The sequence below is a fragment of the Taudactylus pleione genome, unplaced genomic scaffold (genome assembly GCF_031769625.1).
Source record: "Taudactylus pleione unplaced genomic scaffold, aTauple2 ptg001990l, whole genome shotgun sequence".
NCBI classification, from domain to species: Eukaryota; Metazoa; Chordata; class Amphibia; order Anura; family Myobatrachidae; genus Taudactylus; species Taudactylus pleione.
This window is the reverse complement of record NW_028286386.1, coordinates 5644110-5661326: the sequence shown is the minus strand read 5'-3', so window position 1 is coordinate 5661326 and position 17217 is coordinate 5644110. Positions and strand designations below refer to the sequence as shown.

General features: G+C 44.5%; 1 protein-coding gene across 2 annotated transcripts in view; it reads right to left on the bottom strand.

Annotated features, from left to right (window-relative positions):
- The window catches only part of RNF44 (ring finger protein 44), a 59187-nt gene extending 42419 nt beyond the window's left edge, over positions 1–16768 (bottom strand). The window contains exon 1 of one of the 2 annotated variants that reach the window (XM_088465551.1): positions 16475–16768. The gene's annotated coding sequence lies outside the window, so the exon portion shown is untranslated. Of the gene's footprint in view, positions 1–367; positions 590–16474 lie in introns of those variants that run through there. The other variant, XM_088465550.1, reaches the window with a different exon arrangement.
- Positions 16769–17217: the final 449 nt, after the last annotated feature.

The window sequence follows — 17217 nt, the reverse complement described above, 5'->3', positions numbered from 1 at the left end:
GAGGGGCGGGGAAGGCGGCAGCGTGCAGCAGACAACAACAAGCGCACACTGACCAACACGTGCGGACGCCCGGCAGCCGCTGTACCGGGGCTGGGGGTGCAGGTCACCGGCAGTGCGCGGTCACGGTGGGGGTGAGATGCGAGCAGGTAATACCGAGATACACACAGTCACCGACCCTGACACCATGCCTGCTACTGGGGGTAGCGGCGTTATTACACACATGACCCGGGTGACCGGTATGGATGTATGTGGGAAGGGGTAGGAGGAGCAGACCGGTCACAACAACATCCTGCAGCTACATTACAGCCATGTCACCCTTTACCGCCCGCAGGTGGCAGACGGGTCACATACAGGGCTAGGGACATACCTGGTGCCTTCGTGTCACCTGTCAGGCTCAGGCCTCTGACTGCCGATCTTTGCAGGTCGGGCTCACAGGTGACGGGCGATTCCTCGCTCGCCTCCCAGCCCCGGATGCGGGGAGCGTGCCGTATGACGAACACGAGCAGCTCGTTCCCGAGCCCCGGTTTCTGTCCCTTTAAGGCCCGGGCGCGGCCCCGAGACACAACGACCAACTTCAATTCACAACATTATGGTGCGCGCACGCAGCGCGCCCCCTGAGCAACGTCACCCGTCTCCCACTGACAGCCCCGCCTACCAGACGTCGCTAAGACACGCCCAACAAGTCGCCGCGTACAGACCCGTCACCTGGCCCCGCTACTAAGGCCGTATTTAACATATCACTCCCACAGCACGGCTCTCTAACCGGCACATTACGGTACTTATAGAAGCCAGCGTGAGACGGAAGATTAATTCCATGCTTTATTATACTCCGTTGTTACAGTCCAGGTTTTAGGGATATCCATGCTTAGGTTCAGATGGTTAAATCACATTGACTAAGGTAATAAGTGTTCAAGCAATGGATTTCCTTAAAACCTGGACTGTTTGGGAACCTCTGCTTTATGCTCCTCTCTGCCCTCCTTTTGCATAGGTGGTAACACTCTGATTTGGCTGTCACATCAAGGGAGATGAATCAAACTTTCGAGAGCGCTAAAGTGGAAAAGTTACCCATAGCAAGCAGTAAACTTGCTACGGGTAACTTTTATTTAGCACAGTCTCGTACCTCCCAACGTTTATGTTCCTCCAAGACAAACATTGCCCGCACCGAAGGTGCATGTCTGAAAAGTCGGTGGAGTCCTGGTAAAAGGGGGTTGAGCCACCCAATCCCGACCCCTCCTCCTACCCATTTGCACAACCTGCCCCCAAGCTCCCCCCTACACTGTCAATAGATGCTGTGCACATGCTATGGAGAGCAGCGGGAGCCCCCACCCAACTGTGGGACGCTGTGACCCGCGGGTGGAGCAGCAGGATAGTCACACAAAAAATGGTACTGTGCCCCTGAATGCGGGACAGTTGGCCGGTATGCAGTCTATAAAATAACAAGCTAATTGGATAGGGCAACTTTCAAAAGGTTTGATACATTATCTTATTGTAGTAACCCTGGCTGAATTAAAGAATGCCTTTAGCTCAAGGTGTTATATTTGCATGACATCATTCAAGGAGTGGATTTTTTTTAATGTTTCTATTCATTTTCATTAAAAATAGCGTTCGTTTACTGCAACAGATATTTCTAATATCTGTCAGCGATAAGCGACAATTGACCAACATGTTGGGAGAGACAAAAGACAAAATTTGTCAGCCTCGGGAGTGCGCATTTTCATCGTTCAGAGCCTATCCATTAGCAGATAAACTGAACGATAAATCGTTCATCGTTCAAATTTATCTGCTAATTGATAGGCCCCTTAATATTCATCTACTTTTTGATAACATCTGCATAATGCAAGCAATAAGAGCGGAAGAAGTTACATCACTTGCTCTGCCAAGGTAAAGATCATTCAAACACATTATCCTGCGCAGGAGCCAGATTGCCATGAGTAACTGCTATTTATAGTATTAAATTTTTTTAAACCAATAAACCTAAAATACAAGTTCCTTTATATAGAAGAGTTGGCAATTCCATTCACAAATATAGGAGTTTCAGAAGCTTAACAGCACTGCAAATAAGAGAACAAACCTGACTTCAGACACTTTAGGGGAGATGTACCAAGCCTTGGAGAGATATAAAGTGGAGTAGTTGGCCAAATCAACCAATGCAGGAGACTTTGCAGAGCTCTCCCCCAGAAGGCAAATTAGCGCAGAAGACCGCAGTTTCTATTTATCAATGGAGACTACGGTCTGGCCCCTATGTGCTAAACTCCAAAATGCAAAGTTTCTCGGAGTTTGGCTCTTTTATGCCATCCTCAGATGTTGTAAAATACTTTATGCCTATGGAGGCATAGTCGCAGGAGAGGGATATAACAATCCCTCTCCTGCAGCCTCCGGAGACTGACACTGTGAGCATGTACAGTATCAGATTATTTCACAAATATGAGACTCCTCCACTATGCCAGGGATGTAACTCACAGGGACAGCAGTTAACATTACTGCTGTCCCTGGGAGTTACCTTTAGTACATAGTGGGGATATTTTCATTCAAAATTAAAATATCCATTGTGATGGGTATATTCATTTTGAATGAAAATATCCCTGCTATGTACTAAAAGTAACTCACAAGGACAGCGGTAGCGATTACCGGACTGCAGCATGACAGTCCAAATTCCAGGGTGCAGCCCCCTTCTGAGGACTTAGTGGGAAAGAGACATATACTAGACTGGAATTTCCTTTAATATATCATTGATTATATAAGAATTTGAAAGCAATATGATAATTTGAAGTTATCAATCATTTTTCATTGTACATCACTATGCACACATTTGATGCAGCTTAATCCTTGCGGTTTTGTTTAATTGATGACCCCTACACCAGGGGTGGCCAGACTTTTGGACTCAGTGATCTACTTATAAAGCTAAAAACCTTTTGATATCTACCAAGCCCAAAAAAGGAGGTGTGGCATGCAGAAAGAGGGCCTGACCTTGCAGCAAGGGACATGGGGTCTGTCCTACCGCAATCACACATAGTATGCCCAATTCAAATTACACCACACAGTAGCACAATCTTATTCAAATTACACCGCATAGTGCCCCTGATTCACATTACACCACATAGTAGTGTCCCTTATTCACATTACAACACACAGTGGTACCCCTTACACAATGCACCCAGTAGTAGTACCCCTTACGCATAAAGACAGACACACACAACACTATACTTACCTAAATCCCTGCTCCTGCCAGCGTCCTACACTCCCTCTTGCTCAGTACTATGGGAGAGAGACATCATGACATCTCTCCCTTCACCTACTGTGGGAGCCGGAAGGCGGAGCTTAGGAGTGAGCTCCAGCTGCATGGAGGTGTCTGCTGGTAACAAAATCTCAGCGGGCACCTGGCAAATGGAGTAGGCAGCTGCAGCGCCTCTCCAGCCTGGCGCCTCCCTGCTGGGTTCAGCAGCAAATAAGAATCTGCCCGACTCTGACTTTTACTAGCTGCTGCTGCTCCTGGACATCCACCGCGATCGACTGGTCACATGGCTGCTTTGGCCACCCCGACCCTAAAGCCTTATTCCAAACTCATGAGTAAGGATTCCAGGAACATAGCATTTTCCTTAAAATAATAAAATTTGTCAGTATCATAAAACTAGATGCATTACTTATTACCAAATTGTATTTCTAAAGCTGCATACACACACACACACAACAATTTGGTAAATGAACGATTTTAGTAAACGATTTTCGTTAATTTTTTCAAAAATGAACGAAAATCGTTTACTAAAATCGTTCATTTACTAAATGTAATGAACGATTTTTTTTTTTAAACTACAAACGATTTTTGCATATTCCCTTACTGAAAATCATTGTGTTGGTCAGTCTGACTGAACTACAAACGCGCATGAACGATAATCGTTCATCGTTTTAACTCAGAAAGTGAACGATTTTTTCAATGAACTATAAACGATATCGTTGTGTGTGTGCACCTTAATTAGGTAGTCTGTAAAAGGTAAATACAATTAGCTTTGTTAAGAGCTCTTTAAACCTATGTACTAGTGATGATGCTGTGTTATTTAAAGGAAGGGCTTTGACACATACAGGTGTTTTGTCATCCAATGAGTTCATTTTTGGAACCGATCAGTAACATAATAGCAGACGCATCCTATTGTATACTCCATACTAATCATGTAATTTTGTTGTAGAACATTTTTAGCAAGGCCTATTTCGTTCTCTCTCAAATGGTCAACTAGATGTGGACAAGTCCTTAAGTGTTCTGTACTAAGGCTGGCATTAATACAGCATTTTAATTATGCAGTTTCAAGACAGACACGTGCCGTGTAGCGAAGCATAACGTTCAATGGGAAACACCACTTCCCGTCACATCTTCTAGAGCCATTCAAATGTATGAAAACACTGAATTTAGTGTTTACACAAGTGATGCATTTTTACTACATATAATTAAACATCTTGTGAAAGCAAACAACATTATAAAACACTGGAGACTCCAGGCTATGAGAAACATCACAGGCATATTTGATGAAACGTTCATACACACTGCAGGAGAAAAAAAGCAAAAAACACTAACAAAAAGAGCAGGGACATAGGCACACAATTTAAAAACATTCAATGTCAAATCAATTTTGTTATCCGAGATACATTCTAGCCTATACATGGAATTTTTGCTTGCATGATATCATACAATTTATTTTTAATCGCTGCATAGTGCGATGGACAAGCTGAGCAACATAGGTTGCCCTCCTAGAACAATGTAGGCAAGGATTTCCTATAGCGATGCATGGCAGCACCACAAATATAAAGAAAAATTAGGTGGCACTCCTAAATTCAATGGTGTTCAAATGAGCAAAAGCATAAGTACATAAATACTTTACGTTTCAAGGTCCTAACACCTTTTCATCAGGACTGTACATAGACAATCAATGTCTATTGTTTGTGACCATCCGTTTGCTTTGGAGCCCTATACGCAGCAGGGTTCGCTGAACTGTCGTTTTAGACACGTCTGGTGGCCCACAGGCTCATTTTGATGGTGAGCTGCTTCACTGTAGCGTGTTGGTCAGCCCTCACATACCTTCGTAGCCAATGTTCACCTCTCACATCAATGACACGTTTCGCTGTGCCACCTTTGATAAAGCTGTGATTCTGAGACAGAGAAACGTGTCAGGGATTGGTTGTTTTTATTCTCCACCACCTTCTCTAAAAACCAAAGGAGTGCCAGTCGCATGGTTTACCTACGTGCCCATCCAGCTATACCAGCTCATCGCCATACCTGTGCCCGGGGGACCGGACCTATGCAGAAACCTGCCAGCACTGCTAATTAAGACTCCATATTCACATTGGACTTGGTAATTATTTGGCTTGGACTATTAATACAGCATTTGAGCACTAATACTATTGGATTACAATTAAGCTCCTGAGCACCCATGGACTAGCCCTTTGAATGGTGGATTGGATGATGCTTTTTATTCTCATATTTCTATATTGATCCTATTCATTTATATGTTTATATGCAATCGCTAGTGAATATTTCCAATTTTGTGCAAACTGCCTAGAACTTAGCGCTGTTATCTTTGTTGTATGTATGTTTTCCTCTAGGGGTCTGACTAACCTCTATATACAGCTGTTTTTTTCATTATAGAATACTCACCCTTTACCAGCGCTCCTTCAGTATTTATACTGTGGTTTGTTGTGCATATGTGACACCTTACTGTATGGGTAGACTGCAGGCACCAGGGAAAGGATTTGCTGTTTACATCTGTCTGCTGGCTGACCTTTAAATGACTTTCACTATACAGATTTCTGCAATACTTAATGTCTCAACACAAATTCACGGAGGACAATGTGTATAGTGCAGCTTCTCCAGACTGTTTTCCTTTGGTCCTTGTTGAAGCTAAAAGGCCTGGGGGACTGAAACATTCATTTTCCACACTGAACTAGATAAATGTATTCTTCATTTTCTTACAGTTGTATAGAGGCATGGTCATTACACTGTGGCAGTTCACTTATTTAAGTAGTAGTGCATGTAAAACAAATGCAAGCCCATTCCTCAACAAATCTATTGAACAGAGACACTGGGCCTGATTCAGAGCCGGACGCTCTTTCAGAGCGCTTGCTCTGAATCAGTGCCCGCCTATTGTATTTTTAGAGTGGCCTCCTGGTCGTTCGTATAGCTGTGGGTGATCACCCACAGCTATAGCGAGCGGCCAGGAAGATGGTCGCGATGGTCAAGACCATCGGGCTTGCGACGAGACCCTTGTGGTAGGGTCTCGTTGCCGCAACCTCTGGAGTGCTTTTGGCTCTATCAGAGCCGAAAGCACTCCCACTGACATCATTTGTGATATATTGGTGGGCGTGCCGGGGGCGTGGCTGGCCAGATGGAGGCGTCTGTCTGGCCAGCCTCCGTCTGGCCAGCCACGCCCCCGGCACGCCCACCAAAGGGGGCGTGCTATCACTCACCATCGACAGCACGCCCCGGAGCGACGGTTTGCCAGTCGCTATCCGGGTCTCACGCATGCGCACGACGGAGCCGCCTCCGTCGTGTGCGTATGCGCACTGGGCCAACATCGACCCGCTTACGAGCGGGTCTGAATCAGGCCCACTGTTCTAACTGCAATGATCACTTTCCATCTACCACTATTGTAGCTGGCTGTGACCTAGAGAATAGCAGAAGCATTGAATAAGCTATTGGTAAAGAACCATGAGAGAGGGACAGCAGAATAAAGCAATATAAGAAATTATGTACCAACTAATAGCTGATTTTACAAATTAAAAAAAGTGTTTGAAAACTTGAAACAGAATACACAAAGAGTGGTGATTTTATTTGATACATCTTCCTACAAAACATGCTGATTTTGTCAAGAACTCAACAAGGTGTTGAAAGTACTGCAGAGAGCTGTTGGACCATGTCTATTCAATGCGTTCCCTAGCTATTACAATAGGCTGCGACACCTCTCTTCTGTACATCTTATCTCACAGATTATCTCACAGAGAGGCCCATTTATCAATGTATATTTGAGGTATAATCCCCGAAAACACCCATTTTCGGGGGTTAACCACAAATATTTAGTATCCCCCGGATGTATAAAGGAGGGACCGCGTGATCCCTCCATTCCCGCAGACAGTCTCCCATAGGTTTCTGAAGATGGCGTTAACCGCTGTAGCCAATGGGCTACACCTCGCATAATTAGCCAGTGGAGGGTTCCTCCTGAGCCCTCTCCGGCTATCGCAGCCGTGCATGTCCAGTCAGGGTGACTGCGCATGAGCAGCAGCCCCGGCACTGGCTGGCAGCTCTCCGGGAACATCGCAGGAAGGGGCTCCTTTCGGAGCCCATGTTCCTGGTGATACATCTGGGCGCTATGATCGCATATTGCCATGGGATCATGGGTGGTAATGTCATGCCCAGATCACATTGCTATAGCGATCATTAATAAATGGGGGCTAGATACTTGAATAAGCCTGTTGATTGGAGAGTCCACTGCAGTAATATGATTTTACGGTCATGTTATTGGAACCTTTTAAAGGACTTTGTAGCTATGTGGATTTCAGCATTATTTGCTGTGAGTAAGTCATTTACAGACCCAATGTGTGCTACAAAAATACAGTGCACATTGTAACAAAGTTCACACCTTTATTTTAAAAGCTGTCCTTTGTGTGCATTGTTACGTTGCCATTTTATAGAGAATAGTTGCCAATATAAAATCTTTTTTCACACTGGCCATATTTGCAAAGTCCTGCTGTGTACTTTAGTCTCCACTTTGCATTTCTGCAGGTTTATCAGTGTCCTGCAGCAATATCTTCTTACCCGTTTGAACCCATATTTTTTTGTTAGATTCTGGGGTATATTTACTAAAGTGCAGGTTTTTAGAAGTGGAGTTGTTGCCCATAGCAACCAATCAGATTCTACTTATAATCTATCTAGCACCTTCTAGAAGATAGCTAGAATCTGATTGGTTGCTATGGGCAATAACTCCACTTCTAAAAACCCGCACTTTAGTAAATTTATCCCTATGAAGTACTAATTCACATACAGAACTTTAAGGCTGATTTCACAGTTAGTGTCCCGTCATAGCGACGCCCGATTGTGCCAATGAACAATATAATCGGGCGGACGGTACACACTGCATGATCCGGTGAATGACCGCCAGATATATTGTTCACCAGTACCAATGACCTTGCCGGCATCGGCAGATTGGTCGCTCCATCGGCCGTGCATGCAGGCCAATGGAATGTGCTCAATGGATGACCTGGGGGAGCGTGCACAGTGGGTACACACTAGACGACGTGCCTGATAGGGCAGTACGATCCGTTGGTAGTGTGTACACAGCTTAAAGGACATACAGATACTTATTTATACTAATCAATAGTAGCCAAGGCAGTTTGTGTGCAGTAGGGCTCCTTAGAAGACTTTCTATAATAGACTTTAAAAGCTTTCAATCTGCCCTGTAGCTCCACAGTTTCCAAGCCACCAAGAATATGTCTAAGCAACACAGCTTCAAGAGCTTGCATGATTGTATAGAATGTATGACCTGACTGACTAGTGTCTGTACAGTTCCCTTGCTAGGACGCAGATGTGGCCCTAGGGAATTAACTCCCACACCCAAGTAGGAGGGATAAACCCATCAATGAAAATCCTTTTAAATAGAAAGCAATACAAAGTGTAGGTTGCTTTGAGTAAAATAGAGGTTCCCAAACTCTGCCATTACAGTCCAGGTTTTAAAGGATAGTCATGATTGAGTCCAGATGGTTAAATCAAATCTGAGGTACTAATTAATGCCCATTTTCCACCAAAATCCCAAGTCTGACCCATGATTTGGAACACGGTTCCAAGCCGAGTCAGATCCGAGATTTACCCCATTTCCACTGCGGCGCCGACCCGGGAATATCCCAGATAGGCGCCATTCACACTGCGCACAGGTGCAGTGCCGACGCTTGGAGATTATGTCATCACCAAGCGCCGGAAACCCCAGATCCCCCCTGAACGCCACACCAGAGCGGACCGACGACCAGAGGAGGGGGTCTTTTCCAGGGGGAGTGCTTCATTCGGAGGCTGTCTGAGACAGCTGTCACGGGGGTGGGAAAGATTATAGCCTCCCCATATGAAGCGGGGATGGGGTGGAAACCTTAACGGTCCGGAACATACGGGGAGGTTGTAATTTCTCACTCCCCGATAACAGCTGTCACAGACTGCTTCCGAATACCACCCAATCACCATGCTGTAAACGGGTCCCAGCTTGGATGACCCAGGTTACTCATTTACACGGAGCGTGACCCGGGTTTTACCCGTGTAAAACCCTGCTCGAGACCTGGGATTTTTTCCTAGGACCCTTTTCCACTGAGCCGCGACCCGGGTTGACTCGGTAATGCAAAAGGGATATCAGTCAACTGTGCTAAAGCATGGATATCCTTAAAATGTGGACCTTTGGTGTAAAACCTACTGGTATTAAAAAAGAAATATAGAATCATAAAAAATAAATAAAAAAAAAGACTATTTTTCTGGAGTAAAATTAATCATTGTTGTGTTACTATGCAAATAGTAGGGAGGGATGCATGTTCATGGTCAGTTATTTTTACTTTTTTTCCTCTTCTCTTGACAGATACCACAATTCAGTGCGATGTTGAATAGCGCCGGGAATGAGTTCCCCGAGCTATTCAATTGCTCCCATCACACCCCTGCACTTAAGTCAGGATGCAAAGCCGGATAACATCATTGTGGCACGAGTTTAGTTGGATTTCTGCTTGCACCTCAGGGGTGTGCGAGCAGAAATCCTCTAGTCTGGGTTAACAGCGCAGCCAATTGAATAGCTCCGGGAACTTATTCCCGACACTAATCAACATTGCACTGAATTGAATTGCCCCCACTGTGAGCAAAGTGCATACACACGAGTTGGTCCATGCTGACCTGCTGATGTATTTTCACCAGTTTGACTAATTAGCAGCTTCTGAGACAAAGATAATTACTCATAAGGCTCCTGAAAAATATCATGTTATCCACCATTTGTCGAACTAAACTAAAGCTGCCTACACACGTAAAGATTTTCTGTCCAACCATCCAACTAGTTGATTGGTTGAAATGAAAATCTGGTAAGGTATGAAAGCAAATGACAATCAGCAATTTGCTCTGAAACACCGGAAAAAGCTTATTAGGTGTCACCAGTTAAAACCTTCATTTACAAAATGTTAAAATTCACCATTTGGATCCATAATCATTTTTTGTAACCAAGAGGCCTCAAACACACAGGCTTATTCCATATGAGTCCAACCATCTTTTCTCCCAGCAGAAATTATACAGCCCACGTGACCTGCACCCAAATCTAGGTCAGTGCATGATGATGCTTCCCAAGATAATCCCAATTGCTGAAATGTCACCTCTCACTTTTCTAGGATTCAAAAGCATATGTGATGAGGCTGGATAAGAGGATAAAGGGAGATAAAACTTATATGGTTTTACAAATTACCCTCCTAAAAATGAAAACCTCAAGAGAACAAAAATGCTCAGTAGAAATATTCTCAACATACACTTAGGATGTATTTATCATCATGGCCCAAAAAATAAAAATCTATTGCTGCATCTCATGGTGATAGAAAATCTTTTGTGTGCCAATTTAACATTAAAAATGTGTCGATGCAGCCAAGTGATGCTGAGCTTCCTAGAGGTACTAGATAGCAGCGATAAGCAGGTATTTGCCTCTGCTGACCAGCATGGGTCCCTTCTGCACATGTGTGACTCGGCCTCATCATGCTGCTTCATCAAACATTACCCCTTATCAGTCAATAGCAACCAGGGTCTGCTATTTATCATAGCAAATTGTTCTGGTACTCTACTTCAGCACTAATGCTTCTACATTTCTGTTTGTAATTCGCCCATGTTAGGAGCCTTTTGACTGTGCTCAGCTGGAGCTGTAATGCTGGGTACACACTGCTAGATGCATCGCCTCCTCCATTGAATGGGCAAAATATCTATAGTGCATCGCCGAGTGTGTACAGTGGATATGTCTGTGAACAATGTCGTTCACAGATATAGCTGATCTGCTGTGCAGCACAGCATATGGCACACCAGCATATGCTGGTGTGTACGGGCGACCTGCCGATTACCCGTACATATTGTGCAGGGATCCGGCGGTGATTGACAGCTCAACTGGGTGGGCACATCGGGCAGACGATTTGTAAGTGTGTATACACTTACCAAATGTCAGATAGGTTCGGCTGAATGGCCAACCCGTCGACCTGGTGTGTACTCAGCTTAAAGCAGACAGAACTTGTTCAGATCCTGTCCTGTGGCACTGCACTCTAGTAACTGGAAATGTCACTGAATTGTGAATGGCCAAACGTTCTCTGTAAAGCACTGCGGAATATATGTGTGCTATATAAATAACTGGCAATAAATAAATAATTGTGTATAATCTTTTCCACTGACCCCTCCTGTCCCTCTGTTTAAAATAAAAACAAACTTAACACAAATTAAAAAAGTTTTCCGCATTTCCTTATTTCTTTAACAGAACACTGATTTCCTCCAAAAAAAAACACTTAAAACTGAAAGATCTAACTGAAAAATGTCATCTTGAAGTTAAGGTGGCTACACACCTGTGCGACATATCTGCTGACCCAGAGATCTGCAGACCAGAGTGGTAAGCTGCACACACTTATCAATCGGCCGCTCGATGTATCTTCACTGACATCAAAACTGGGAAGGCATTTAAATTAGCCCTCCCAGTTGAGATATCAGTCACCAATCCCTGCAGCAAGTGTACGGGCGATTAGCGGGTCGCCTGTACACACAGCCAGACATGCCAATATATCGACATCGGCTGTGCTGCAGAGCAGATGCGATATGTCCGTGAACAACGTTGTACACAAACATATCGTGTGTACACACCTGCCGATGAACTACAGATATATCGCCCGATGAATGGAACGGATTATATATCTGTCAGTGTGTACCCAGTATTAAGATCCAGGGTCAAAACTTATGAGTAATTTTGTAACTAAAAATTTGCAAGTCAATTATCTATAGGAACGATACCAAGAAACAATGGCAAGTAGCAACATAATACCCGACAGCAGATAACAATACTTTGCACTCAGCAACATGGCAAAAGTAAAAGTATCCTTTCTGAATTGGCAATAATACATCTCAAGTGGTGTACATACATGCATTTACATATTGGAATCGGATATATTATCTGGAAGGCTTGTGAACATCTAGTATGATGCTGGTTTCCACTCTGGTAAGGGGACACTATATCATTGTACCCTAGTTCTATTAAAAACCAGACACACAAAAATGGATAAAGGTTCAAAAAGAGTTTCCTAACAGGGCGCTCGGGGGGGAAATCAAATATTAAAACTACATTTTATTAGATGTGCAATAAATTTGAAGGCAAGATCCGTTATATTGAATCTTATACTGTATTAGTACACTGATACAAATGAATATGCAGTGAACTATAAACAAAAACAGGTGAAGAAAATGTGTGAAATAGTGAATTGACTGCTTTCCAGTACATACACTACAAAAAGAAAGATGACCACAAATAGATTAGTCCACAGTTGAACATATACTGCCCAGGCATATTCATGGAGCTTTCCCATTCATTTCATAAGGTGCATACATACACAACGATTTTTTCAACGATTATCATTAAATGATATCGTTTAACGATAATCGTTCACTTTCTGAGTCAAACGATGAACGATTTTCGTTCATGCGCGTTCACGTTTGTAGTTTGCAGTTTGTAGTTCAGTCAGACTTGTCAACTCAACGATTTTCAGTAAAGGAATATGCAAAAATCGTTTGTAGTTCTAGAAAATCGTTCATTACATTTAAATGAACATAGTAAATGAACAACTTTAGTAAATGATTTTAGTTACTTTTTCAAGGGAGAAAATCGTTTACTAAAATCGTTCATTAACTAAATCGTTGTGTGTGTATGCAGCTATAGAGATTGTACATGAAGGACTACTGAAATGAATTGGGAAAACTGCACACTGCTTATGTTCCTGACATTTTAAATGCAAGTGCATATCAACCTCATATGATCTGCATGTTAAAAAAATGCTGCATTTACATGCATTCTTGCTTCCAAGCCAATGGTAAAGGGGCCTTACAAACCTCATGTTGAAATTACATATAGATTCCCATAGTCAGGGTGGAATTCAAATGCAGGCAATGTCCATGAAGTGCCATCAATTTCCCCTTGCATCACACATAGGTGCGTTGTAAAGTTAAGCTGGGTACACACTATGGGCCCGATCCAGAGCCGCTTGCAAAAAGCGAGCGCTCGCTCTGAATCACGGCAGCTGCTTTGTTTAAATAACCCGGCCTCCTGGCCGCTCGCTAAGCTGTGGGTGACCACCCACAGCTTTAGCGAGCGGCCAGGTGATGGTCGCAGCCATTGCAACTATCGGGCTTGCGACAAGACCCTTGTGGTAGGGTCTCGTCTGCCGCAAACCCCAGTGAGCTTCTGGCTCTAATAGAGCCGGAAGCTCACTACTGACATCACTCGTGATGTCAGTAGGGCCACCCTCAAACGGCAGGCATTACTTCAGGAACACCTCCGTTTGTCCAGCCACCCCCCATCCCCACCTACAAAATGGAGCGAGCTGTCGATCAACATCGACAGCCGCCCCATTTGTATTGAGCCCCGGAGCGAGAGAATTTCTTTCTCGCTCCGGGGCTTACGCGTGCGCAATGAACCACCATCAACCCGCTTGCGAGAGGGTCTGAATCAGGCCCTATATACAATGTGTACCCAGCGATGCAACTGCCGACCCCCCGGCCGATGGGCCGACATATCGGGCGGCCGGTACACATTAGACGATAAGGTGCCGCCCGTCCGATGTCGGCCCCTGCCGCATACCGCTGCATGGGGTCGTCGGTTGTAACATCAGGTTGAGCTGCATGTAGGGACGACCTGTCGATGTAGGTGACGAGCCCACGTGAGCGCGCAACAGCCAACATAGTGGGTACACGCTACATGATTTAGACAATATGTTCTTCTGATCTGTCGGAATCAGTCATATCCGAGAAATGATATAGTGTGTACCAGGCTTTAGTGATGTTGGGCTACTGTAATTCTCAGGGATGAGCCCAAACTCTATGGCAGGCAGCACATTGCTGAGATTTTAATTTACTCCCTAAATTGTAACAACTACACACTGACCATTGCTAACCATTGACACAGCTGAGTCAGTGTTTGTTGATTTTTCAGCAGGTTTAAAAATCTTTTGACAAGACAACCAGCATTGGATGAAACCAAAGGTTGTGTGGGCATACACACTCTACCAATGTCTGACCAATTGGAAGGTTGGATTGGATAAGAATTGGACAAGTGTGTACCCAAAATATTTTCTAGATCATCTACAGATGAGTCCTCAAACATTTAGCAATACGCCACGCAGCGCGACTCACCTGGTGTGAGTGAGCTGCCAGGAGATTCTGATAACACTGGGTGTCTTTTTTGCCAAAAATGCATCTAAGTTGCGATGTGACTAGGACGCACCAGCAGACTGTGCTGAATAATTTGATAGGCAACACTTGTATATCTGTGTGCAAACGAGTCTATATATGAACCACAACAGAACTTGGAATGTAGAAAGCTGCAGTCGCTACATTGTAGCACTTCGTATGCAGATTCAGTGACTCAGTTGCACTCAGATATACATTTTCGGCAAATAAAGACACCCGATGCTAACAGAGTCACACGGGACCTGGTACGCCAAGAGGGGCATTTTAGCGAGACTGCAGCAAAGATGTATAAGGACACATCTGTAACTGGAGCACAGGTGTGTTAATTGACTAACAAAATAGACATGCAGGTAGTACTAATAATTCCTGAAGATACCTTGGTGTAGTGGTTATCATTACTGCCTCACAGCACTGAGGTCTTGCTTTCAATTTCCACCATGGCCCTAACTGTGTGGAGTTTGTATATTCTCCCCGTGCTTGCATGGGTTTCCTCCAGGTACTAGAAAAATATACTGGTAGGCTAATTGGTAACCAACTAAAAAAAATAACCCTAGTGTGTTTGTGCACATGTGGTAGGGAACAGATTGTAAGCTCCACTGTGGCAGGAACCAATATGTAGTGTTCATTCTAGCACCCTGCACCTGTCACAACCGATGCAGTTCCTCTTTCATGCCTGGGGTGTTGCTCTCTGGTGCTTTTAGCACACTCTGGTATGTATCTCAGCAGTTTGTTGCACCAGCTGAGTGTGCTAGAAGCACCAGGGCAAAGAGCGACACCCCAAGCAGGATAGAGAAACTGCAAGGGTTGAGACAGGTACAGGGGGCTAGAATGAATACTAAATATGAATGGCTATTCTCTGTAAAGTGCTGTGGAATGTATTTGTATTATAAATAACTCATAATAAATAATATCATACACCGTTAAGATTCCACGATAACAGAGTTTGGGAAACACTGCACTGAATAGTTTGGTATAGTAAAGTGCAAATTTTATAATCAGTATAGCCTAGTGAAACTGGATGAAAAGCAAGGGGGAAAAAAAAAGGAAACTCTAAACCAATTAAAATACTTAAGCTGGGTACACAGTGAGACTATGTCATTACGATTTGGCCAAATTGTAATGACATATCATGCAGTGTGTATGAACGATATATGCGCTCTCGCAGTCTAAAGCGATGTTGTCAGGTTTAACATGCTGCACCTCAAACCTGACGATATTGCATGTGGCTTCATGCTCCTTAATGACGGAACTAGGGATCATTCCATTGTTCTAATGTGTACCCAGGAATTGATGTCGGCCGACATATCGGCTGGTTACACATCGCTGTAACAAGTAGATACAGCCAATCCAACTTTGTTAGATCAGACGCATTTTTCAAGCTATGTAAATACTTAAGTAGCTTATGCAACAGTATGCTCTTAGCAAGATGTCAACTAGGGACAAGGCCAGATGGTGCTATGGTGTCCTACAGATGAAGAGCTCAACACCAACACTGGAAGACTAGGGTATAAATGATAGCAGTTGTTTATTAGCAATCTTAAAGTGAAATGAATGCAGATAAGTTAGTCATGTAACACGCAAGGTGATAAAACAAAACATACTAACGTGTTTGACCTCAACAGGAATTCCTTTCTAGAGCTATCCACAAGCAGCAATAACATGTATACAGCACGAAGGTGTAAGCAATGCAGCTGATAAGTGAGGAGCAGCATACATAGAGCTGAGTAACAGGAGCAGGCAGGGGACATGGTGTCAGTGACATCAGCATAAACGGCCGCAAACATAGTTCTCTTCCCGGTCACACAGCAGCACAACCGCCCCCGGTACTAGGAGCTGCCACCCTGACCGGCCGCTGCTTCCAAAACTCTAGGGGCTTGAGCTACAGATCCCGGTGGTCACCTCCCCATCACCCCTGCAAGCCTGCCCAGGCCGCCGCGCCGCACTGTGACAGCTCTCTGCCAGCCGGCATTAGCAACTGCAGCCCACCTAAGCCTGCCCCACTATATATCCATTTACCTGCCCGGGGTGCCTGGATCCGGCCGCTTTTCCTCCACGCTTCAACCGCTTGTCATCCGCCACCCCTTCCCTCCGCTACAATGGAGCAGTCCGCAGGCCCCACCATCCGCGCCAGAGAAGGCGCTCACCGAGGCCCAGGCATAGAGTCTGATGTGCCGGGGGACAGAGATACCGGGACCCCCCCTCCCCGGTATACTGAACAGATGGGGCGGGGGAGACTACCGCACATAACCGATCATACACGCATGTGGGGAGAAAATACCACAATGACGCTACCACACGAGCACATCAAAGATAAACTACCGTAATCATGCTAGCTCATGGTCCCCGGAACAAAGACTACCGTAATCCTCAAACAACACAGTCAGTCACAGAATTATGCTATACTCACTACACACACAACTGGAACACTCACAAATGCAGAATTACCAGGATCGTCGGAATCATCGCCCGTGTCATAGGACTTTTCTTCCGAGTGGTGCGGTCTAAGGTTGGGGCACTACAATCAACTATATGTTCACAGAATATACGTATAATCTACTTATGTTCCTCTTAAATGCCTCTTTATATGAATGATTGCATAATAAATGATAAAGCCCAGATACCAATAGTGAGTGATGTATCATATGCAGCGGCGTAACTTCATCCCAGACTCCCGAAGGCAAGTTATAATTTGGTGCCCCCCCCAGCCGCTGACACTGTAAAGTAGCATTTCACAAGCATATACACCCGCAGTTGCACAT